Consider the following 26855-nt stretch of genomic DNA (forward strand, 5'->3'; position numbering starts at 1 on the left):
TATCAGTACTTCATTCCTTTTTATTTTCACTTTTGTGAGTATACCTATGAGGGGAATTACTGGGTTATTTGGTAACTATGTTTAACCTTTTGAAGAACCACCAGATTTTACCTATCAGCTGCAGCATTTTACATTATTTACATTATGGCACATAAATTACTCCACAGTCATCCGTTAAATTGAGTCCCTTTCTACTGGTGGTGGGTTGGAAGGTGGAAATTAAAAAAAAATTGAGATCCCTTTCAGGGGTGCTTTTGTTGTTTTAAGTCTATTTTTTTAGGGTAGTTTTAGGTCAAGAAAATTGAAAGTACGGAGATTTCCCATATACCCTCTCCCCCAACGCATGCAATATCCTACCCCATTATCAACATCTCTGGTGCACCAGAGTGGTACATTTGTTACACTTGAAGAACCTACCTCAACCCACCATAATCACCCAAAGTCTAATTTGAATTAGTGTTCAGTCTTGGTGTAATTCTGTGGGTTTATGCAACATATAATAATATGTATCCATCAGTATAGTATTACACGAGTATTTTCACTGCCATCAAAATGCAGCGTTAGTTGTTGAGGCCAGCCTTTGAGGTTTGTTCTGATCCCAGGAGGACCCATTTTAGCTGTCTCTTTCCTTGTTTTCTTTGTTTCTGATAAACTAGCTAGTTTATGGTCTAGCTTGTTGTTCTAATGGAGCTACCAGTCTCCTCTTAATTGCTTACCACCCAAATCCCCATTGTTTTTGAGGCTTATGTCAGAACTGTATTCTTATGGACTGCCTCTTGCCCCTGGGCAAGATCTCTGAGCCACTGCTCCAGAACCATGAGTAGGCACAAAGGCCCAGTTCTCTCAAGAGTGACACCCCTGCTTTACAAATTGAGCAGAGGCAGTAGCCTACAAGCAAGCTGGGGCAGTGGCGACCAGAGCTCCAGTATTCTTAGCCTACCATCCTTGGAGTAGAGGCTCCACTCTGTGAGTAGGGTCTTGGTGAAGGAAGAGAGATTCCAACCTCTGGCCTGGAATTTAGCCTCTGCAACAGAGAGTTGGAGGCAATGAGAAATGCTCACAGCTGAGGGGAGAGGAAGCTCTGTCTTTTTGGCCACGGCTGCCCAGAATGGAGTTCCTATCATGCTGGCTGAGTTGAGGAAGGAGAGCTTTGTAACTTGAGTGTCACTGTTCTTGCCACCAAGATTTATTAGAATTTCTTGAATAAATGTTTCTTCATTTGCTGTATACCCTTAAAACAATTTCTGAAGACTTTTTAAATTTATTTTTGAGACAGAGTCTCCCTCTGTTGCCCAGGCTGGAATACAGTGGTGCAATCTCGGCTCACTGCCACCTCCGCCTCCCAGGTTCAAGCGATTCTTATGCCTCAGCGTCCCGAGTATCTGGGACTACAGGCACCAGCCACCACACCTGGCTAATTATGTATTTTTAGTAGAGATGGGGTTTCACCATGTTGGCAAGGCTAGTGTCAAACTCTTGACCTCAAGTGATCCGCCCACCTGGGCCTCCCAAAGTGCTGGGATTACAGGCCTCAGCCACTGCACCCAGCCAATTTCTGGAGACTTTAAATGGCTAGGTTTTTTAAAGTAACTTTTACTGATTACAGTTGTTCTGAGGAGCAGGTCCATGGATCTCAGACTGCCATTGAAGTAGACCTCTCAAGTCTCAGTTTACATTTTCTTCTTTGCCTCTTTTTTTTTTTTTTTCGTTTTTTTCTTATTTCTTTCTGTGCACAATTTGTTGAAAAAATCAAGTTTGCCCTGTGAGTTCGTCACTGATTTTGCAGATTGCTTTCATGGCTTTTAACATGACCCTCTGTATATTGGTAGTTGTATCTAGAGTAGCACTATGCAATAGAACTATAATGCAAGTCCTATGTATAACTTTAAATTCTCTAATAGTTACAATAAAAAAGTAAAAATAACCAAATGAAATTAATGCTAATTATATATTTTCTAAAACCCTACAATAAATGTTTTATTAAGTTCCACGTATCTAAAATATTTCAACCTATAACCAAGTTTTAAATGATTTATTGGGATATTTTATGTTTTTTTCCGTACTACCTTCAAAACTCAGTGTATATTTTATACTTAGAGCACATTTCCATTTGAACTAGCCACATTTCCAGTACTCAATTAGCTACCTGCACCTAGTGGCTATGGTTTTGGACAGCACAAATCTGGAAGCTTGATCAGATTTACTTGGAAATTTTAAGTAAAACAAGAAAGATTGTGTCAACATTCATTTTGATCTTTTCAGCTTCTCCCTCCCTCTTCCTTTAGGAGAGTGGGGCATATTAACATAATTACAAATAAATTTTATTATTTTGCCCTATGCAGACACTGACGTGGTACTTCCAAGTACAAGAAATGTTTATTTTTTGCAATTGTACATGAAAGATTTTATACTTTCAAATCAAATTACTTAAATTCGAGACATGTCTTTTTAAAACAGTGGTTACTATATAACCTGAAAAATCACTGTGTAAGTGTGGACTTAATTACTTTTTCTAAAAATTTGATCACTCTTACACTAAAACGTTGCCAGGGAAGATTATTTTAATTCCTCCTTCAATATTAACAATTCTATTTTCAAAGAATACTATACAAATAATAGGGAAATGGCTGCTTGATTTCTTAAAACCTGGACTTTCATCTAGCCATTCTATAATGCTGTCCCTCAGTTCCTTTCCTACTGGAAACTGGTCCGGTCATAGAAGATGAATCCATAAAGACTACTCACCTTCTATCCTTCCTCATTGTTCATTTCATTTATCTATCAAGACGTGAACTGCTACACTTGGTGCTCTCACTGGTATGTCCATAATGAAAGGCATAGCCTATAATTCAGGAAATATATAATCTCAACTTCACTGGGGAATGGACCGCATGTTAGTCACCAACTATGTGCTATGCATTTCACACACATCATACTTTGTCTATAATATCATGTGTCAGGTGTTACCCCAATTTAACATATGAGGAAACTGGTTTCAGAGAGATTAAGTAAATCCTATTTAGGTCACTGAGCTATCAGAGGTGGGGCTATAACAGGAGGACCTCTGCCTATCAAATCCCAAATCTTATGCACTTCTAGAATAACATATTGTCTACCAGACACTTAAAGCAGCTAATTGGCATTACAGAGGGATCTATAATTGGGGAGGAATTATGATAAGAATCAAACAAAATAGCCCAGATCTAGAGCTAATCTCAGCTGTAAATGAGCTAGCTAGCTCTGTGACCTGGCTATAATCCTTTAAACTGTCTGAGCTTAAATCCCCTCATCAGTAAAATGTGCTCTTGCCCCATGCAAATGGTTTTGTTTACCTGACTAATATGATTATATTGCACACATAGGAAATGTGTGTAAAGTTGGAATATTGTACAAGATTATACACGAGTATATACGAAATTTTAATGAAAAGTCTACTAATTGAATGCATATTGATTAAAATAGCTTCGTTGTTAATGTGCTGAAACAACATTCCTCTTTGGTTTTTTCCTCCTATCATAGACTAGCACCCAATATAGAAATGATAGAATATGTTGAAATGTTGTGGATAATGTGTTTTAAACAATTTCAGTTCTTTGTACTATGACTATAATGGAGCCTTTAACAGAAACCTATTAACATAACTATCTGGTTAAAACTAACTAAATCTTGTAAATGGCATCAATTTTTCTTTGAAGCTGCTCTGTCTGACCTACTACTTCTAGAAATTGTGCTTCCTCTGTTAGTTGTGTTTCTCGATAGCAACAAAAATGACAAAATCACCTTAAGACACCAAAGCCATAATTCTGTCACCACACAATCTTCATAGAAATGGGAAAAGACCTGGGAAGGATTTTGGACCCCAGGTAGCTTATTTATTCCTGATGAATACCTTTGAGATTAAAACAAAATAGAAATGAAAGTAACTGGGATTTGATAGTCGTACACTATGACAACAGGAGGTGAGTGGACTGGAATGAAAATGAACCACTCAACCACAGAGATGCAGTCAATAATTATGTTGCTCAGATTGCTTTGTTTTTCAAAAACCATGAGCAAACCACTTAATCTCTGAGTCTCAGTTCCTTCATCTAAATTGCAGAATTAGACAAAGTGACCCTTCCAGCTCTGATATTCTGTGACATCAAAACTTAGATACCAGAATATTGCAGCATAGGTCCCACATCCCATCCCATGTCTCAAAATGCCAAGAAACTGGTCTTGCAAGTATTAAATTTTTGGTGCATGTATATAAATAGGTGGAGAGATGGCTATCTTAGTTTTCCATCTTCAGGCATGACATACATACCCCTGGCTTAGAAACTCCCTGGGAGATCAGAGCACTTGGTTCACAAAATGAAATAATCAGACATGAAAGTGCACCAGTTCCTTTCATTGTTTTGTTGAGTTTTGATCATCCTTGTTACTCAGTGGTTGTCTACTTTAACGGAAGGATGAATATAAGTGCTCTGAAAACAAGCACTTTAAATGCAAATATTTGGATATTATGCTCTAGCTCACATAGGAATGTAAGTTAAATTCATATTCCTTCGGAAATGCCTGTCTGCAGTTGTGAAATTGAGTCCACTAGCCCAGCTCAATGTGGCGTTTCTGCCAGAAAGAGCACTGGTCTAGGAGTCAGAAGACTACTAGCTCCAGTTCTGCCTCTGCCTAGATTTGAACCTCTCAAGTTATTTGAGGTCTTATGGTTTGAATCTCTACGAAGCCTGGGTTTCATTAGATGGTCTTCTGAGCCCCTTTGTTGACTCTCAAATTGTGATTCTCCAAAATGCCCAGAACTCTGTTAGCCCTATCCAAAAATATATGTGTGGCCTTGCTACTTAATTGCAACCTTGGTGCTGGACAGAAGAGAAAAGCAGCTTCAAAGACTACATTTCTGAATAAGAGAGAAGATCCTGCACTAATGAAAGAAGGCTTGAGGTATCCTTTGCCTGAATCTCTTTAGACTTTACCCCAGAGAATAGGCTTGGAGTCAGAACTCCCATCAGCAACATGTCCAGAGAAACTATGAGCTAAGTATTTAATACAGCTCCCAGGGGCAGGCTGACCCCGCAGGGCTTAAAACATGGAATAAGGGAGCAGGCTGTAGGACACACAAGGAGCTCTCCTATTTGTTGAATGAAGATGGCCATAGAATGAACAAGATAAGAGCAGGTAGGTTTGTTAAACTCAACAGTCAAGGTGAAATGAAGGGCCAACGCTTGTCTTTATAAGCAAATCTTTTTCCCAGGCTCCAAGTACCCCCTTAAGCCACTGAAGAGTGATATATTCTGCAACATGAGCAAGGATTTCATGAATTTTAGGCAGTGAAGGGATTTTTGGAACTGCCAACTAAATATGTCTGACTTCATTCCACTCCATCCCTCTGCTATGTCCGACCTGTGTAACACTCCTCTCATCCCCCTAATTCATGACCTTGGCAGAAAATGTCCTCTTGACTATATAAAACAAGCTAAAGGAAACACTGAACACCACAAGATGTACCACATCTGTGCAGGTCTTTTAGATAAAGGGGCAGAGAGAAGCATCACTGGCTACTGAAAACCGAACAACACAGAGAACACAACTGTATTGGTATGTGCTAGAATTGGGAATATCTTGAGACAAGGACAAGAAATTCCTGTGTTATATTTGCCTTTGCCTTCTTCCTGACTCATCTAACTTCCTCTTTTAGTGGGAAATTGGACTACTCTGAAAATGTCTGCTTGTTTTTGGAGAATATCTACAGCAGAAGAAATTTGCACAGCAGTCACTCGGTCCACATTTACTCTTCAGGATGTTGTGGAATGTACCCCCAGGTTGCTTTTGGAGTGCAAAGAAAATGTAGCTCAACCCCACCTCAGCCACAGTGGCTCTGCTGACTTACTGGGAAAAACACTCAAACTTCCATGGGCATCCCTTTCCTCATCAGTGAAGTGAGAGGAGGCTGAGGCACCTCAGGGGCCTTCCAACTCTGATAGTCCTTGATTGCAAGTGTACTACGTAATACTTTTTGTAATGAAGAGGGTAATTAATGCATTGATAATGATAATTCATTGTAGAATATGGTAATAGAATAGAGAATCTTACTATGTTGGACAGAATTTTTTATACAACTAAAAATGGAGGCATGGACATCTTCTCCCAGCATAGAACTGCAGTGACACCCACGTAGGACCGGCTCTAGTGGTGCTCAAGCCCGGGTTTATGTACGTTGTTGGGGTTGAGGTCGGAGGGTGGGTTAGACATGAATAACTTATGGCAGCGATTACTGCAAGTTTCTTAAGGGCCCCAGAGGTATAATAATAACATAATAATTATGAGAATATCCAGCGTCTTTCTAAAGCTCATCATGTGCCATTTAATCCACACCTTAAGATACATGTGAAAATGCAGTTTTGTAATATCTAGTTCGCAGAGTAAGACACTGAGAACCAGGAAGGTTTGGTGAATTGCCCAGGGTCACAGCACTAGTAAATGGATGAGCCAATGCTCCAGCTCAATTTGGCTCTAGCATTCGTTCCTTAGCCACTGTGGTCCCCAAAATCAGCAAGAGGGCTTCTTCACCACCACCCTCAGGCCTCCTACAAGTGCAGCACCCCGGGTCTGGAACATTCCCATTCTGATGAGGCTGGGGGGAGGGGGGGTCTCTGCCCCACCTGGCCTCAGGCCATCGTTGAGTGATGTCTGCCTGCACCACTGTCCCCACCCACTGGAGGCCATTTGGTCTCCTTTGTACCTCCTCTCAATCTTACCATAGCCTCAGCTGCTCTGCAGATCCCAGGCATCATCCTGAAGCTGCTCAGGTGGGTGAATGAAAGCCTGGACTCTTTCCCTGTGGAAGGTGAATGCCTGCCTGGGCAACAGTACTGCTGCCATCTCAGCTAGTGTGAGAAGGGCTGTGGGTGTGTGCCTGGTACAGAGCACCATTCAAATGCGTGCAGGCCTTGCTGCCGGTGCTGCCCAAGAAGCTGCAGGCTGCCTATACCCTGTATCACTACCCTCCCTGTGACACTGCTAGACCAGCTGGGCTGCCTCAGCACAGCCTGGCACAATACATGTGTGGAGGACAAGGAGTCCATGGACTCACCTGGTGCTCATCTCCGGGATTACCTTCCTCATCCTGGAACTGACTCTGATCCCTTCCTACTGCATGGCCCTCATCTGGGGCTTGAAGTCCCAGATTACTTGCTCCTTATGTAAACAAAATATTTCCAGGGGCCAGATAGCCTCACACAGCTCAGCTTTTATGGCCTAGAGATATCTCCCAGGCCTGTGTTTCATCCTGCGACAGCGCTATCATCTTCCTGGCCCCTCAGGGCTTAATTTAGGAACTGTATTTGTCAGGGTTCTCTAAAGGTAGACTGATTCAGGGAACTTGTCTGTACTATAATCATTTGGCTCTCTCAAGGATAGAAGAGAAATTGCACAATCAGTTCAGATAGGAGCAGTTTTGTTGTTGTTGTTGTTGTTGTTGGTTTTTTTTTTGAGACCGAGTCTTGCTCTGTCATCAGGCTGGAGTGCAATGTGCAGTCTAGGCTCACTGCAACCTCCGCCTCCCGAGTTCAAGTGATTCTCCTGCCTCAGCCTCCCGAATAGCTGGGACTACAGGTGTGTGCCACCACACCCAGCTAATTTTTGTATTTTTAGTAGAGACGGGGTTTCACCATGTTGGCCAGGCTGATCTCAAACCCCTGACCTCGTGATCCACCCGCCTCAGCCTCCCAAAGTGCTGGGATTACAGGCATGAGCCACTGGGCCAGCCCAGATTGGAGCAGTTAATTAGACAAGTGGACATAGATCTAATTCTCATGATATGTGAAGAGTGTCAGGAGGCTAGGGTTTGTCACAGGAAATTAAGAAATCCAGGGAAGCTTTTTTTTCCCCTCAAATAACCACAATGTCCTAATCATACCAAGGAGTGCCTAGAAATTTCTAGGATACAAATTTCAATTTTTTTCAATAAGTTTTTGAGTTTATACTTTGCATAAAAGTGCACAAGATCCAGCTTCTATCCTTAAGTTGCAACAGTCTATATGGTCAATTTGTTATAAGCCCCTGATACCCGAAACTATGCCTTCCTCAGTTTCAGAGCCATCATCACAGATAGGCAGGCTTAATGTTAAATAGCAAGAGAAGATTCTAACCAGATGTCCTGCCTTCAAATAACCCCACGAAAATTGCTGCCTCACTGTCACTGCACCCAGCTGTTCTGGGAGCATGTACTATTAAAAGAAACTTGTCTATCCAGACTCCTCTGCAGTTTACAAAATGCCAATGCGCACTGAATATCTCATCAATCTCAGTAACTATAGACAGAAGAGTTACATAGCACAGAAGCTGTTACTTCCCCAAAGTCAAATGATGAATAACTGATAGAATTCAAATCCTAATCCAGACCTTTTGACTACAAAACTGGAATTCTTTCCACTTCCTTTGTTCTATGTAGACCCGCAGTAATGTTAATAATACAAGGTTAATTATTGAAATAGTTGTTATTCTCATTCTACTTCTTAGGAAATTAAGATGTCAAAACTTTTTAAAACAGACCAGCTTAAAAAATTGTATAAGAATTGAATGGCATTGAATTTTTGGCCATAAAAAATATGTATATAAATTGAAGCCCCACTTTTTGCCATATGTCACAACTCTAATACTAGGAACTGATGTTAGTAAGTGGACTAATTGCGTAGTAATCTAAGACAATATCACTTTGTTTTAACAAGGGTATTTTATAAACACTTTATTATATGAATGCTTGAGTGCAAAATGTTTAACCCTTAAAATTAGCAAAATTTCATTTAAATTAAAACTCCATTTAACGAAAAATGGTTAACTCTGAGAATTGTATAGTAGTTGACTTCTGCTATACAATGTCAAGCCTACGCAATACAATAAGAACTGCATCATGGCTGTTTATTTTCTCCATTGCTCTTCTGAAACTGTTCCAAAGGAGTGGGAGAAGGCTACTAGACAAACATGAAACAAAATGCAGCTCAAATTAATTGCCCAGAGTGACTCCTAATAGTTGCAAGTACATTTTGACTCAGTTGTCCAACCAAATAGCTGGGGGTTAACTGCAGGTATTGTTCCAGAGCTGCCAAGAAGTTTTGTTTTTAGAGCTTAGTAAAAGTTCTGCAGTAGATGAGAAGTTGCAATTTAAAGCTCCATATTCTGTAGTTACTACTCATACATACTTATTATCTGTAAACACCATAAATATATATTAAACAGAGTACTCTCACCAGTCAATACAGTTTAAAAATAAAAGATGAGGTAACATCATTCTCAAAGTCCACCAGAATCTTGCCTGAAGACTTTGAGCAGCTGCCAATATTTCATTTTCATTTGTGCGTGGATAGAGGCATCTCTGACGGACTTTAACAAAACTGGATCCACTGGTTTTTAGTATAGCAGCAACATCTTTCAATGCGTGGTAGATAACGTACTTCACCTGTAATACATCTTTGTGATTGGTATGAATCTGTGACAGATAACGGAATTCCTGTCTAAACTAGGAGCATTGTTTAACATGCTCTAGAGAAACAAAATTTTCAGTCATTTTGATACCACTATGTAAGTTATGGGCCTGATGTGGAGTTCCTGCTGTGATAAACACTGCTTCTCTGAGAAATTGTATAATAGCTCAGCCTTGACCTCCATACTCTTCATGAAGATGCTTTCTTAGTGATCTGTCTAAATACCAGCTCTGATCACAAATAGGATAATGGTCTGCTGGATTTTCTTTTCTTTTCTCTTCTTTTCTTTTCTTTCTTTTCTTTTCTTCCTTCCTTCCTTCTTTCTTTTCTTTTCTTTTCTTTTTTTTGAGAAAGGGTCTCACTGTTGCTCAGGCTGGAGTGCAGTGGCACAAACACAGCTCACTGCAGCCTCGACTTCCTTGGCTCAAGCCATCCTCCTGCTTCAGCCTCTCCAGTAGCTGGGACCACAGATGCACACCACCACACCCAGCTAATTTCGTTATTTTTTGTTAGAGATGGAGTTTTGCCATGTGGCCCAGACTAGTCTTGAATTCCTGGGCTCAGCGATCCACCCATCTTGGCCTCCCAAAGTTCTGGGACTGCAGGTGTGAACCACCACGCCCGGCCTGCTGGGTTTTCTTGAGTTTGTTGTGAGTTCGTCAGCATTCCATCTTGGATAGTTTTAAGGAGTTCTTCACGGTCACACTATCCTTTGGAAATTTCCACATAGACCATAACACTGGCTACACCAGATATATCTAAATAAAGACTTGAGGCTCCATATTTCCAATCTCTAATAAGCCTGTAAGCATTATGTATCTTCAGAACCAGATCTGGCCAAACAAAGTAGTTTGGCAGTCTAGAGAACAAATTTAGTTTGCCATCTCATTTTGTGTACTCAAGTGTGCTCAGGCAATGGAATGTTAGCAATCATATCATCAAACCTGGAAGCGATCATATCTCTAAAATCTTCTCCTTGTGGCTAGTCCTTAAGTTTCCACATCATTATTTTTCATTTTAAAGCTTTTTGGAATAACTTCAAACCCGCTCTAGAAGTCTACTGTGGCTTCTGTGATCATTTCATTAGGTCCTGCCATTAACTATGTTGACTTCCATATCCCCTTTGGTGAAAGATTCAGGCTTCCAAGGTTCACCATTTAATTTATGATGCACCCCACAAACCCTCACTAGCTGCCCTATTTCCATCACTCCCTGAACACATTCCAGTTGCTCCTGCTGGGATCTTGCAAACATAGCAGGCAATTATCTTATAGCCAGGTATGAGGAGTGTCAGCATGCTGGCTTGTCATCAGTCCCTGAGGGTGCTTAGCTAAATCAGAGGACATTTTGTTTTCCACTAAAGAAGCACAGATGTCATCAAGGATTTTTGGTGTATTCTTGAGTCCATTTTCTGTCTTTGTTTGTCTTGTTGACGTTCCCACCGGTTAGGTAGGTCAGTCAGTCAGTTTAAAGCAGATGTGCTGGCTGGACAGGCAGACTTTGTGCCTCTGGCTGGCTTGGAGGCTACATCTCCGCCCATGGCTGCTGTGCTAATACTGAGGAATTCTGCTGGAGCACTGTACCAAGAGTAGGTTTTTCTCCAACTATGGAAGTCTGCTTTATGTCTTCCTTTGAGATTGGCTTTGTTAAGAGCTTGGATTGCCTGTTTGAACAGAAACAATCTGCCTTTATTCCACATTTTGCTCTTACAAAATGAACAGTCTCCAACAGCATGGAGAGATTTTCCAGGAATCATCATATAAACTTTTATATGACAGTGCTACCAGTCATATAAAAGTATAGCAATACAATTATTACATATAGCCATTATATTTGATAATAATAAATGACTACATTACTGGTTTATGTATTTACTATAGTGTACTTTTTGTTATTTTAGAATATACCTTTTCTACTTACTTAAAAATAATTCCTATAAAAAAGCCTCAGGAAGGTCCCTTGGGAAGTATTCAAAAAGAAGGCATTGTTATCACAGGAGATGACAACTCCATGTATGTTATTGCCCCTGAAGACCTTCCAGGGGGACAAGATGTAGAGGTGGAAGACAGTAATATTGATGATCCCATTATCAATATGTGGGCCTAGGCTAATGTGTATGTTTATATCTTAGTTTTTAACCAAAAAAGTAAAAAAAGTTTTTAAAAGTTTAAAAGTAGAAAACAGCTTATAAAATAGAATATAAAGAAAGGAAATATTTTTGTAGCATGTGTTTATATTTTAAGCTGTGCTATTACAAAAAATCAAAAAGTTAAAAAATTAAAAAGTTTATAAAGTGAAAAAGTTACAGTAAGCTGAGGTTAATTTATTATTGAGAAAGATAAAATTTTTAAATTTAGTGTAGCCTAAGTGTACAGTGTTTGTAAAGTCTACAGTAGTGTATAGTAATGTCCTAGGCCTTCAAATTCAATCACCACTCACTCACTGATGCACCCAGAACACTTCCAATGGGCGAGCTCCACTCATGGTAAGTGCCCCATCCACAGGTGTAGTATTTTTTATCTATCTATCTATCTATCTATCTATCTATCTATCTATCTATCATTTATTTATTTTGAGGCAGGGTCTCACTCTGTCAGGCTGGAGTGCAGTGGTGTGATCATGGTTCATTGCAGCCTCGATCTCCCAGGCTCAAGCAATCCTCCTACTTCAGCCTCCCAAGTAGCTGGGACTAAAGACACACCACCAGGCATGCACCACCATGCCTGGTTAATCTTGTAAAAATTGTTTGTAGAGACAGGGTCTCACTAAAGTTGTCCAGGCTGGCCTCAAACTCCTGGGCTCAAGTGATCCTCCCACCTTGGTCTCACAAAATGTACTTTTAGCCAGGTGCGGTGGCTCACACCTGTAATCCCAGTGCTTTGGGAGGCCGAGGCAGGTGCATCACCTGAGGTCAGGGGTTCAAGACCAGCCTGACCAACATGGAGAAACCCTAATTCTACTAAAAATACAAAATTACCCAGGCAAGGTGGCACATGCCTGTAATCCCAGCTACTCAGGAGGCTGAGGCAGGAGAATCACTTGAACCCGGGAGGTGGAGGTTGCCGTGAGCCAAGATCAAGCCATTGCACTCCTGCCTGGGCAACAAGAGTGAAACTCCATCGCAAAAAATAAATAAATAAATAAAAGTATACTTTTAATCTTGTATACCATATTTTAACTGTACCTCTTCTATGTTTAGATCACAGACCCTTGCATAGGGTTACAATTGTTTATAGTATTAAGTACAGCAACATGGTGTACAGGTTTGTATCCTAGGAGCATATAGGTTATACCTTATACAGGCATACCTCAGAGATACTGAGGGTTTAGTTCCAGACAACTGCAATAAAATCAATTATTGCAATAAAGTATGTCACACATATTTTTTGGTTTCTCAGTACATATAAAAGTTATGTTTAAACTCTACTGTCACCTATTAAGTGTACAATAATATTACACCTAATAAAAATGTACATACGTGTACAGACAGGGGAATGTCTGGTTGGTGGATTAGTCAGCACACGTTTACCGATTAAGTTCACCTTTTTCTATAAGCGTGGTTCATGGCACACAAAAACAATTACAACAGTAACATCAAAGATCATTGATTAAAGATCATCATAATACATATAATAATGAAAAATTTGAAATATTATGGGAATTACCAAAATGTGACATAGAGACATGCAGTGGCCACATTCTGTTGGAAAATAGTGCTGATAGATTTTTATCAGGGAAGCAAAAGCACTTCCACAGCAGAATCTTTATATATTCATTGGCTAAGATTGAGTCATTTGGCCAAGATAATCTAGAAATCAAGTGTCTGGAAAAGAAAAAGAACAACAGGATTATAGACTGGTTATAGTGCATCCTCTGGAGCTGGGCAGATTGCTGCCTGTAATACTGTGCTTCATAACAAGCAATTCCCCAAACCTTTGTGGTTTATAAGAACAAGCATTTGTTCCCCGCTTATGGACATGTAGGTCATTAATGACTCTGCTAGTTTTGGTCAGGACTGACTGGGCTTGGATCCAGGACATGTATGGTACGTGTATGTTTTTATGTCTGCCCTGCATATAACTTTTTCTTTTTTGAGACATGGTCTTGCTCTGTCATCCAGGCTGGAGAGCAGTGGCATGATCACAGCTCACTGCAGCCCCAACCTCCTGTGCTCAAGCAATCCTCTCATCTCAGCCTCCAAAGTAGCTAGGACTTGACTTTAGGTGCAAGCCATCGTGTCTGGCTAATTTTTGTACTTTTTGTGAAGACAGGGTTTCACTCCATTCCCCAGGCTGGTCTCAAACTCCTGGGCTCAAGAAATCCTCCCATCTTGGCTTCCCAAAGTGCTGGGATTACAGGCATGAGCCACCATGCCCGGGCAACTCCACACATATGTTCATTATGGCACTACTGGCCACCCATAGTATGTTCTTCTCATGGAAAATGGGAGAAGTGCAAGAAATCAGATAAAAGCACACAAATACATTTACAATCTCTGTTCATGTGATATCCAGTAACATTCCATTTGCCAGACAAATCACCTGGCTAAGTCCAACAAAAATGGGGTGAGGAGACATACTCTGTACACTCCATTGGAAAGTGCTACAAAGTCGCATGTCAACAGGTGTATATGTATAATTCAATTGTAGAATGGGAATGGATTGGGAACACAGATCTAATCTATCACCTCATTCCAAACAAAACTGGTACCCTGACAGCAAGCAAGAAAGGAATGATTATCGGCTAGCCATGCAATTGTATCTTCACATTTGAGTAGTTGAAAAAGCCCTTAGGAACTTAACTGGCAGGAGAAAAAGGAGAAAGTAAGGAAATGGTTGAGTGACAAATTGCTTTCCCAGGCAGAGGTTTTCAGCTATCACATTGATGCTGACTTCAGGAGTGCAGAGCTAGGTGCATCTACCCCAGAGAGTGAGAGTTCTGAGAGCCTTCTACCTTCAACTGCAAGCTCTCCATGTTGAATTAAAAGTATTTTTTGAGCATGAAGAACATGAGCCTCAAACATAACATTTCCTATGATTTTTTTTTTTTTTTTTTTTTTTGTATTTTTAGTAGAGACGGGGTTTCACCATGTTAGCCAGGATGGTCTTGATCTCTTGACCTGGTGATCCACCCGCCTCGGCCTCCCAAAGTGCTGGGATTACAGGCGTAAGCCACCGCGCCCAGCCATATGATTTTTTAAAAGTCAGGCTTTCACATACTTTCTAATTCTCCCATCTCACTTTTTTTTTTTTTTTTAAGTAATTTGGTTGGGTGCAGCTGCTTATGCCTGTAATCCTAGCAATTTGGGAGGTCGAGGTGGGTGGATGGTTTGAGGCCAAGAGTTCTAGACCAGGCTGGCCAACATGGTGAAACCCTTTCTCTACTAAAATTATAAAAACTAGCTGGGTGTTGTGGCGTGTGCCTGTAATCCCAGCTACTTGGGAGGCTGAGGCAGGAGAATTGCCTGAACCTGGGAGGCAGAGGTTGCAGTGAGCTGACACTGGTCCCAATGCACTCCAACCTGGGTGACACAGTGAGACTCTGTCTCAAAAAAAAAAAAAAAAGTAATTTGTTTTGAGTCATCACCCTTGGAGTTTATCCACCTAAGAGAGAAACAAAGAAATCAAAAGTTAAAAATGCAAATCCCTCTAGAGTTTCCAGAGTTTGCAGATATTTTAAATGTGCTGAAGCAGTGCTGGTTATAGTGGGAGCCAGCCTCCAACATGGTCCCCAACGATCCTCTCTCCCTAGTATTCACATCCTTGCATAGTCTCCTTCCACATTGTGCCAGACTTGGTCTGTGTGAACAGTAGTATACAGTGGAAACGACAGTAGGTCACCTCTGAGATTAGGTTATAAAAGGCACTGCTGCTTCTGTCTTGAGCACTGTCTTACTCTCTCCCCTCGATTTCTCTCTCAGATGACTCGCTTTGAGGGAAACCCATTGCCATGTTGTAAGCAGGTCTGTGGAAGGTCCAACATGGTGAGGAATTGAGTCCTCTCACTAATGGCCACCTGATAAGGCATCTTGGAAACATATCCTCCAGCTCAGTCAAGCCTTCAGATGACTACAGACTTAGTCAATAGCTTGCCTGCAACTCTGTGAGAAACCCTAAGAGAAAACCACCAGGCTAAGCAACTCTGGATTCCTGACTCACAGAAAATGCCTAAAATATGTTTGTTTGAAGCTGCTAAGCATTTGGCATAATTTATTACACAGCAATAGACAACTAATACCATCACAAAAATATGCAATCACCAAGACCCCGTTGGAAATGTTAACTCAAGAACACAAAGACTTACTTGGCACTCACAGATAAGGAAACTACCACTGTCAAATCTGCTGCCCAACATTCATAAAACTAGTGCCTGAACACTGAAGGGCTCATGTAATAAAAAGCCAATACCTAGTCAATGACCACATTGGCACGCAGCAACAGTTGAAGCAAAAGATTGTGACCTAGGCCTCACTTTCTCTTCCAAATCTCACATCTTACACAACTATTTGGCAAAACCTAATTTGCATCTAGATCAGTAACTGCAAGAAAGCCTTGGAGGTACAAGCTTTAGCTTTCCAGGCTGTGTTCTATGGAAATGCACAGTGGAAGGAAATTAAATGGATATTGAGTGATGCTTCACTATATCTACTATACTGGGCTACTGTGAGCTAATTTTTTCAAACATTTTGAAAATCTTAGATTTAAAAAAGATAAAATTTAAAACCAAGACACTTATTACCAAAATTGGCTCAGGAAGAAGTATAAAATTGGAATAAATCATAACTATTAAAGAAGCCAAAATAATCCAAATTCTTCCTCAAAAGTTGCTAATATGTTGACAGTTTTATAACCATGCTTTATCAGACTTACAAAAAAAGTTAACCCCTATCCTAAAACACATTTTTTAAAAGAAGAGCAAATATGAGCATATACAAAGCTACTTGACTTATTTCACAAAGCTGAGATAATTTTGACACCAAAACCTGGACAAGGATTGTATAAGAAAAGAAAATCATAGGTAATATCATTGATAAATACAGATGCAAAACTCCTAAATAAACCATTAGTAATTTGCACTCATTTAATGTACAAAAATAGCACTATATTATTTGTGGATCTAGGAATTCAAGGATTTTCCAGCATTGCCTGTTTATGGAGGTCTTGGGCATATAAGTAATCTTAAAATTCTTGGTAATAAAAGAGATTCCCAAGGAAATAAAAAATAGACTAGAAAAAGTGATTTTTCTAGTTTTCTAGTCTAGAAAACTTGAAGTGATTTTTCTAGTTTTCTCTTTACTTAAACATCTTGCAGAGGAGACCTCAAAGGAGCAGCCAGTGAAATATGGGCAGGGCTGGGAAAGAGGGATGTGTGGTCTCCAGATAGCCGAGAGAAGAAAGTGCACCAAGTGCCCACATGCTCAGACGTCAAATAAGATGAGGACTGATAATTACTATTGCTTCTGTACTATGGTGGTCACTGGTTCTATGATAAGCATAAACTCAGTGGAGTGATGAGACAGAAGCCTAATAGGAATGGGTTGAAAGAAATATAAAGTGAGAAAATGGAGCTGAGATGACAGAAAATTCACTTAAGTGAAACCCTAAAGAAGAACAGTAAATGGGTTGGTAGCTTGACTCTTAAAAGGAATGGGATAAAAGAAAGATTGTGTTTGTATTTGTTGTTGTTATTTAAGAATGACAGATACTGCAGCATATTTGATACCAAAGGAAATAATCAGTAAGTAAAAGTTAAATGGTGCTGGAGAGACGAGAGATAATTTTGGGAGCACTCCTTCTCCCTCAGCCATAAACACCTTGCCAATTTCCAACTCAGGTGAAACTCAACTGTCTGCCACTCTCCTGAACTCAGCTAGGCTGAACAGAGGAAGAAAAATACACAGCTGATCTCACTTAAAATCTGTGACCACATATCTCAAATGGGCATTTAACACCAACCAACAATCCTACCATATTTCCTTATGATGGTTTCTCCTGTCTCTGAAAACTTATTCATGTCCTTCTCCTCCTTCACTTTTAGTTGTTCACTATGTCTCATATATCACAGAGAAAACAGAAACTATTAAACATTGTCTCATTGTCCCCCCACCAAATCCACCTGCTTTCTGCATCTGCCTTTTTTCTTGTCTCTCCAAGTGCTCCAGACTCCACTTCTTTATAACAGGAAACTGGCTGAAGGATAACTGCACACATTAACTCAGAACAAGTTAGGCTTAGAAGAAATAATAAACACAAAATAAAACTGAAAATCACTAAGCCCATATACAATAAAAATTTGAATAAAATTAATGAATGAATTCAATCTCCTTGAAAAGATTAGATTTGCAAAATTTGACATAAGAAAATTAAATTTGGTAGTAATAACATTATATGGTCTGGCTCTGTGACCCCACCCAAATCTTATCTTTAATTGTAATTCGAATTGTAATCTCCATGTGTTGGGGGAGGGAAGTCATGGGAGGTGACTAGATCATAGGGTTGGTGCCCCCATGCTGTTCTCATGAGAGTGAGTGAGTTCTCATGATGTCTGATGGTTTTATAAGGGTTTTTCCCTGCTTCGCTCTGCACTTCTTCCTGCTGCCATGTGAAGAAGGACATATTTGCTTTCCTTTCCACCATAACTGTAAGTTTCCTGAGGCCCCCTCAGCCCTGTGGAATTGTGAATCAGTTAAACCTCTTTCCTTTATAAATTACCCAGTCTCAGGCAGTTCTTTATAGCAGCATGAGAACAAACTAATACAGTAAATTGGTACTGGGAGTGGGACACTGTTATAAAGATACCTGGAAATGTGTAAGCGACTTTGGACTTGAGTAACAGGCAGAGGTTGGAAGGGTTTGGAGGGCTCAGAAGAAGATAGAAAGATGTGGGAAAGTATGAAACTTCGAGAGATTTGTTGAATGGCTTTGATCAAAATGCTGATAGTGATATGGACAACAAAGTCCAGGCTGAGGTGGTCTCAGATGGAGATGGGAAACTTGTTGGGAACTGGACTTGGACTTTTGGTTTAATGCTGAAATAAGACTTTGGGGAACTGTTGGGAAGGCATAATTGTGTTTTGAAATGTGAGCAAGATAAGATTTGAGAGGGGCCAAGGGCGGAATGATATAGTCTTGCTCTGTGTCCCCACCCAAATCTCATCATTAATTATAATTCGAATTGTAATGCCCACAGGTTGGAGGAGGGACCCCATGGGAGGTGATTAGATTATGGGGGTGGTCCATCTATGCTGTTCTCATGATAGTGAGTTCTCAAGAGATCTGATGGTTTTATAAGGGGCTTTCCCCCACTTCACTCTGCACTTTTCCTTTCCTTCCCCTTCCACCATGGTTGTAAGTTTTCTAAGGCCTCTGCAGCCCTGAGGAACTGTGAGTTGATTAAAACACCTTCCTTTATAAATTACCCAATCTCAAGCAGTTCTTTATAGCAATGTGAGAATGAACTAACATAATGCACCCAAATAAAGGTCAAATATGAGGTGCCATCATCAACAAAAATCTTAATTGTAAAATTTACACAGAAAAGTTGTCTCTCAGAGAAAATATTTTCAGTAAAATTAAAACGAAAATGGAAAGTAATATTTTAACTGCAAATATCCATCAAAGCTATAAACAAACATGAAAGTGCCGATATTTAGAAACAAAATCAAAACAATCTTGTACAAAAATATTGTGAAAAAATTGTCCCACAGAAAGGCCAAAATATCCTATACTAATGTGATGCATTTCTTCCCAGACCTTTTCCTATGTTTTCAGACAGAACAGTGGAGTCCGGTCCCCATTTCTTCAGTTTAGGATTCCCAAGCATTTGTAGTTTGTCAGTCCCATCTCTTTCTTGCCACTGCCACACCAATAGGTTCCTTAAGGCTAATAGGTGTTCTCAGGACATCGTAAGAAGATGTCTAAGGTGAGAAACCCCGTGGTGGCAGAAAGAAAAGGCTTGTGGCATTGGGCTGGGCATTGTCATGATGGATGATCAGCTGGCAAGTCTGTGGTTCAGATAGAAGACAGTTCCTCTAGAGAGCAGATTGAAGGCACAGTCCCTGGAGGTGAGCCATGTGAAATACTCTGTCTTAGGAAGTGTGGATAGTTGCCTCACTGGCAAGGTCTCTGGTCCAATGTGGCTCTGAGTACTCACAGCAGTGCTTTCTTAGACCTACTGGCCTTCCACCTTCTGGAGAGGGGCCCTCTTCTGGGTGACATTTTCTATACGGAAACTCCTGGTGTCCAGGCTGCAAATTTTGCCTTCCTTTCCTAGCCCCTGACTTCCTTTGTCTGCTCTTTTTTGCCCTATACACTTCTCCAGTTTCTCTTGTAATATCCTTTAATGTTCATTAGCAAGAACCTCAGTGTCTCATTAAAAACTCAACTCAAATCACTTGCAGAGATCTCTCTTCCTCCAAAGGAGTCCTTCCATTGAAAAAAGAAAAAAATTTTCAAAGCAAAAGTAAAAAATCAAAGTAAGCTGAGAATTTATTTTTAAGTATATTTATAAAATAGTATTTAATATATTATAAAAATTGGATATATCAGCCAGGCATGGTGGCTCACGCCCGTAATCCCAGCATTTTGGGAGGCTGAGGTGGGTGGATCAGCTGAGGTTAGGAGTTTGAGACCAGCCTGACCAACATGGTGAAACCCCATCTCTACCAAAATACAAAAATTAGCCAGGTGTGTGGCAGGCACCTGTAATCCCAGCTACTTGGGAGGCTGAGGCAGGAGGATCACTTGAACCCAAAAGGCAGAGGTTGCAGTGAGCTGAGATTGCACCATTGCACTCCAGCCTGGGCAGCAAGAACAAAACTCCGTCTCAAAAAAAAAAAATTAGATATATCATAAACGTTCTCTTATAAACATATTTCCATACCAATAAAATCGATTACATCATAATTTTAATGCCTACATAGTATTCTAATAGACTAATGCATTATATTTTATTTATACTATCTCCCATCTATGTTTTAAATTCTTCACTATTCTAAAATAATGGTACAATAAAAACCCTTACAGAGATTTCTGTACTTGGATGATATATTTCTTTGGGTTACATTTCTAAAAACCATTTGCCAGAAGTTCGGAAATAATAGATTATCAGTATGTTTACTGAATAACTCTGCTGAAAAGTGAAGAAAAGAATGGAGACAAATGTGGAAAGAGGAGAAAGTCAGTCAATCTAGTAAAATTTATGACCATATATTTTTATTTTATCTCCTCTTAAAATGTTTTATATTAACTTTTGAATAGGTAATAGATGCATATCGTTAAAATGTTCTTGGATTTTGAAGAATATGTGGAAGTAATTGCCTGCCTGTCATATGTCTTCTAGTTCCCCAGTTCACTTCTCCCTAGTTTCTCGTTTATCCTTTAGTTATTAGGGTGAACCATGCAGAAAAGCCATTTTACAGATCAAACACAGTTTAAGAAAATATAATGTGGTTCTATTCAATATTAGATGCATATACTTTTTAAAACATATGATCATAATATACTCATGATTCTGCCATGCATACCAGGGTATTTTGCCATAAATCTCTTTTCTTAGTAGGGATAAAGTATCTGAAAGGCAGTTTTTAAAAATTAAAACTGTCAAGGAATGTTAGATAAGTGGAGTAGAGGAGGGGTGTGGTGTTACTCATTTCCCTAAAACAAGTAACAGTTTCCTTTAACTTGAAGAGGGAGCAACACTTTTGAAGTCTATAAATTACATAAACAAATGATAAGAAAACATATTGTATGAAAAAAATTTCCAACTAACAAAGTCCAGCGGTTACAGAATCCTAGAGCCCGGCCTCTGGCTGTGCAGACATGCAGGCTAGAGGGTGCTGTGGTTCAATCCTAATATATTTGTTCCTGTAGCCAAGATTTGAGAATAAAATGGGCTAGAGGCTGGGCGCAGTGGCTCATGCCTATAATCCCAGCACTTTGGGAGGCCGAGGCAGGCGGATCGCCTGAGGTCGGGAGTTTGAGACCAGCCTGACCAACATGGTGAAACCCCATCTCTACCAAAAATACAAAATTAGCCGGGCGTGGTGGTGCATGCCTGTAATCCCAGCTACTCAGGAGGCTGAGGCAGGAGAATGGCTTGAACCTGGGAGCGAAGGTTGCAGTGAGCGCAGATGGCGCCACTGCACTCCAGCCTGGGCAACAAGAGCGAAACTCCGTCTCAAAAACAAACAAACGGCTAGAATAGTTTTTGCACCAACAGAGGACTGTGAGTGAATAGTTTGTCTAAAACAAAAACAAAAACAAAAATCAAAAAACCAACCAAACAAAAAAACGGCTAGAATGGTTTTTTGTGCCAATAGAGGACTGTGAGTGAATAGTTTGTCTATTGCAACCCAACTTCCTGAAGCAGCTTTTCTGATATAAAAACCAGAGTAAATGACTAAATCTTCATAGTTCCCTGGTTTGCCTCCCCCTAGTTTCTTACACTACTTACACAAAAGTAATAAGTAGAATAATGTCTTTTAAAAGAAAATTCAGATTATGGAACTGGAAGAGACCTTAGAGATCAACCAGGTACATGGGTATCAGTAGGTAATCATATCAGCATTGCCTGTGGCATTTTGTTTAATTGTCCAAACCACTGATTAATGGAATCCTATCAGTTAACAGATGAGGAAAATGAGTCCAAGGGCAGGAAAATAATTTTTCTTTTTTCAAGTTTGAACCCAGGCCTTGGACACTGCAGCATTAGAAAGTGATCCTTCATTTATTAGTCTTCCAGTCTTGTCAAGTTACTGCTGAGTCACCTTCCCTCAAAAGATTCTCCTTATTGTTTTCCCCTCAAAGCTTACCTGAAATCACTACACCATGGTCAACTCTGCAAATCCATAAACACATTTCCTCACCCCAATCTCCCAAATAACTTTATTTGTATACAAAATAAAAATTCTATTCATGTATTTGGTTTATTTCATTTGTTTATTATAGAGATAAGGTCTTGTTCTGTTGCCCAGGCTGGTCTCAAACTCCTGGCCTCAAGCAATCCTCCTGCGTTGGCCTCCCAAATGCTGGGATTCCAGGCATGCACTACTAGGCCCAGCCTTGGGTTTGTTTTGATCTTCCCTTGCCTCTCTGTTATACACTTATGTTTATTTCCTGACTTAAAAGTATTAGGTTGAGTGTTAAGCTGATTGTTTCAATGAGAAAAATGTGTTCCTGTGTCAGATTAGAAAATGGTGGTTGGGCTTCAGTGAAAACTAAAACTACTTAATCTGTAATTTACCTGAGCCATCATGCTGATGACCCTTTCCAATTATACCTCCACATCTTGGATAGGCATTGAGTAGAAATGCATTGGAATATTCTGATGTGCTCCTGATGTGAGACACCAGCAAAAAAATTTATCTTACTTCAGTAGAAAGCATGACCGTTGACTGTAGAGTAAAAAATGATTGCTGGGCATCCATCTCAATGTCCACTCACCATATCTGAAGTACTCCTGGTCCTCAGGTGAACTCTTGCACACAAAACAAGGTATAACTTGTTTTACCTTGTTTATCTATTATTTTGATAAATGGTGTGTAGTGCATTTCAAGCTAATTAAATAATGAAAATGTGACAAAATCGAAGTGGATCAGTCAGTTCAGAAGATATTTACTTTAGTAATTAAATGAGCTGAGCCAAAGTAAGTCATCCTACAAAGCACAGCCACCCCAACGGTTTCCTTTTACTGGAAGGTAGCCGCAGATATGTAGCAAGAATTCAGGCAACAGAGAGAAGAAACTTTGAAGACTTCCGTAAGTCTTGCACAGTATTCTCAAGGTGGAAGTAAAACAGTATGAGGAGAAATTTAAGAAGGAACAAGATAATAAAGGTAATCTGGGTGCCCTTGGTGAGGAGTGTGGTCAGTTCCCCGAGCTCAGTCAGGTGTGGTTGGTTCTAGTTCATTTGCAAATGATTTTATTATATATAAAAGCAACAAGGATGTGTCTGCTGTTTTACCAGTTTCATTACCCCATAAACAAGAACATACCTGGACAAAATTAAAGACTCCAGGTGCAACTTACATTCCTAACCCCATACCAGCTTTCTCTCGAATTGCTTGTAAGATCAAAGCAATGAAGCAAACAAGTGTGACTGGATCTGTGAAAATCCATCATTATGAATGGGAAAACATATGCTAATGTCTGGTCAGTGAATCAATCACATCTTATTTTAAGGACAAGACTGAGAGATTTATTGTGTGAATAATGGTTCAATAACAATTTTTTTTTCCAAAGCATTACCGCAACTGCTAATAAGCGGGAGTATTCATGCACAAAGACAAATATTCTCATGCTGAGAAGTTAAATATTGCTGCCAGTGTTTTCACTCTCAGATGACCCTTGCCATATGAATAAAATACGGAGTGATGGGGAAATAGGGAGGATAGATTATGGAATAAATAGCAAATGTTTCCTGGTGGCTGCTTTACATAAGATTAAATGCAATTACCTGTTCCTCTGACTCACTACAAAGTTTCTCAGTCCAAGAGGCAAGGTCTACACCTGGGATTTCAGGGAAGCCACGGGTCTTTCTGAAAACTTACCGGCCATAATAGCTATCCATGATTCCCATAAAACTTTAGCACACATCAAATATAGTCACCTGAGAAAAAAATATGTCCCTAGAAAAGTCAAACCTGTTTAGGCTGAGGGGTGATAATAGAAGGTACGTGCTATAGAAAGGGAAAGAGTTTTCACATTATACAATTAGAGGAAGTTTTCTTAGCTGAATTCAGGACACATTGTGTAATGAAATACAGCTAATAAATATGCAGTAGCAGAAGTAATAAGTATAAGTTCTTTGCTAGAAAAACAGGTGCAAAAGAGGCTAAGATCTTTGAAGATGGTTTTTTTTTGCCCCCACCATGGAAGCATTTAAGAATGCCCAAGCTTAGATCCCACAAGCTTATTCTGAGACAAAAGGTACTATACACTTCTTAAAATTACTGCACACTTCAGTATATCTTTCTGCCAGGGAAGACCTTGTATTACCATCAAACAGAATCAGTCGTATTCTTCCTACCTTGTATCCTATGTAAAACCACACACTATCTTCATATCCTTGAAGATGTAACAGGAAACTTGCACCCCAACCATGTGATTTCCATCATAGTAAGAATCTATTTCTAGGGATCTAAAAATGGATCTAACAATGACAAGCTGTATCAATTATAGAGTAAGAAAAAAACCTCGTTCAGCTCTGCTTAACTCACTTTAATATATATTTGTCTAATGTTTGATCATTTTTCAATTAGGAGGAAAATGACAAAAATAATAAAATATTTGTTTGAAAAAGTTTGACTTTATAGTAATTCAACAATAATCAAAAGAGATCTAACTTGATATTTTGACCAGTTGGTATACACCAAGTGCATTGTGGTTTTTTAAAATAGTGACTCGTTTTAATATAAATTCTATTAACACTTTCTTCCATCCAAACAATGAAAGATAGTTTAGAAATTTCATTCAAGGGCATGATTTCTCTCAACCACTGGCTATAGTATAAGATGATTTTAGGCAAGAGATAATTTAGAAGGAATTTACAGAAAACAGACTAATGATTTTTCTAGGATAAGCATGATTTAAAATCACATTTATTTTCTTATGATTTTCCCAACTGTAGCTATTCACAAAAACTTTCTAAGTTTTAGCCAATTGACTTTTAGTAATACAACATTTTATCCCACATTGAGACTAGAAAAAAACTTTCATCATAACAGTTTCAAAACATTTAAACTTCTGAATGAGCCAATGCCAGTCATACAGTCTTCATTATTCTCCACCAACATCTGGGAGAGTCAGTCCTTCAGCATGAGTTTAACAGGTTAGCTTTTTAATAATGCACTCCAATTTGGTCAGGTGACAAAACACGAGATAAATTTTTTTTCAGCATAGCAAATTAAACCCATATAATTTGTTAACAGTAAATTTTAGTCTGATTATAAATGTTATAGATTTCATGATCCCATTATGGCACAAATGAATTAACTTATATTTTCCATTTTATGAGTCTATTTTCAAGCCAACCATCTGAAATTACAGTATTTAATAGGAATATTTAAGAAGTATATTATTGTTTTAAAAAATATGCAAGATACAAAAGTTTTTGCTTAATTCTTCCTCTATTCATATTTAAGAAAGAATCTAAAATGTTTGGGAAAATTTTTAAAAGAAAATGTCTAGTTGCTAGTAATTACCCATTATCTAAAACTTTACATTTTAAAATGTTTAGCTGCGCACTGTCATGAGGTGTTTGGCAAGCAGTTTTGAAGCTCAGAGGCCTGAAACTCTCTGAATTGACATATTTGGTAAACAAAGTCTCTTTGAAGTGCCTTCCTCCAGTGATTCAGTCTGAATAATGTAAACAAGAAAATAATTGGTAACACAGAATTAGCTACCAGACTTCCTCTATCCTAAAATGCACTTTCCCCTTAAGCTGGTAGGGGGTGGCGGGGGCATGTTTTTGTTTGTCTGTTCATTTGTTTTTATTAATTCCCTCTTTCTTCAGGGAGACCTGGTGGGGCCTGGCACTACCAGACTCCTCAGGCCCATCATCTGCTTACGGCTTTCTTTTTTTGAGACGGAGTCTCGCTCTGTCTTCCAGGCTGGAGTGCAGTGGTCTCGGCTCACTGCAACCTCCGCCTCCCGGGTGCAAGAGATTCTGCCTCAGCCTCCCGTGTAGTTGGGATTACAGGCACGCGCCACTACACTCGGCTAATTTTTTTGTATTTTTAGTAGAGACGGGGTTTCACGGTGTTAGCCAGGATGGTCTCCATCTCCTGACCTCGTAATCCGCCCCCCTCGGCCTCCCAAAGCGCTGGGATTACAGGCGTGAGCCACCACGCCGGTCCTGCTTACTGCTTTCTAAATGTGCCATGGCACAAAAAAAGTAAAGAAACTGTTTTCATATTAGAGGTAAATCTTACAATCAATGATGTTTGCCTAATTGGCTGCGCTTACCAAGTATATTAAACAAACTCCTTTTAACCTCTTGCTTTCTTGAGACCTTGCAGAGAATGTGTTAATTACATTAACATTATTGGCACTAAACCATGACCTAAGTTTACAGGTGACCTTCAAATAAATATTTCTGTAGCCAAGAACTAGACTTCTACTGCCACCATAAAGCTTGCCTTAAGGAGAAGACATTCTTGAAAAAAATCAAAGTAGGCACAAATCAAAGAGACTCATTTTCTGTGCTGCAATTATTTTTCTTAGTTCCTCTGAGGCAACTAATCTGCTATTCAGATTAGTTGAATTCAAACTTCGAATTCTGAAATAGACAACCAAACAAGATGGTTTTTGTGCAACTAAATGACCAGCCATAAAAGACCAAGCTGCAACTGTAAATCTGAATGATTGACATATGTTCTTCT

Source organism: Pan paniscus, chromosome 13 (genome assembly GCF_029289425.2).
Source record: "Pan paniscus chromosome 13, NHGRI_mPanPan1-v2.0_pri, whole genome shotgun sequence".
Taxonomy (NCBI): domain Eukaryota; kingdom Metazoa; phylum Chordata; class Mammalia; order Primates; family Hominidae; genus Pan; species Pan paniscus.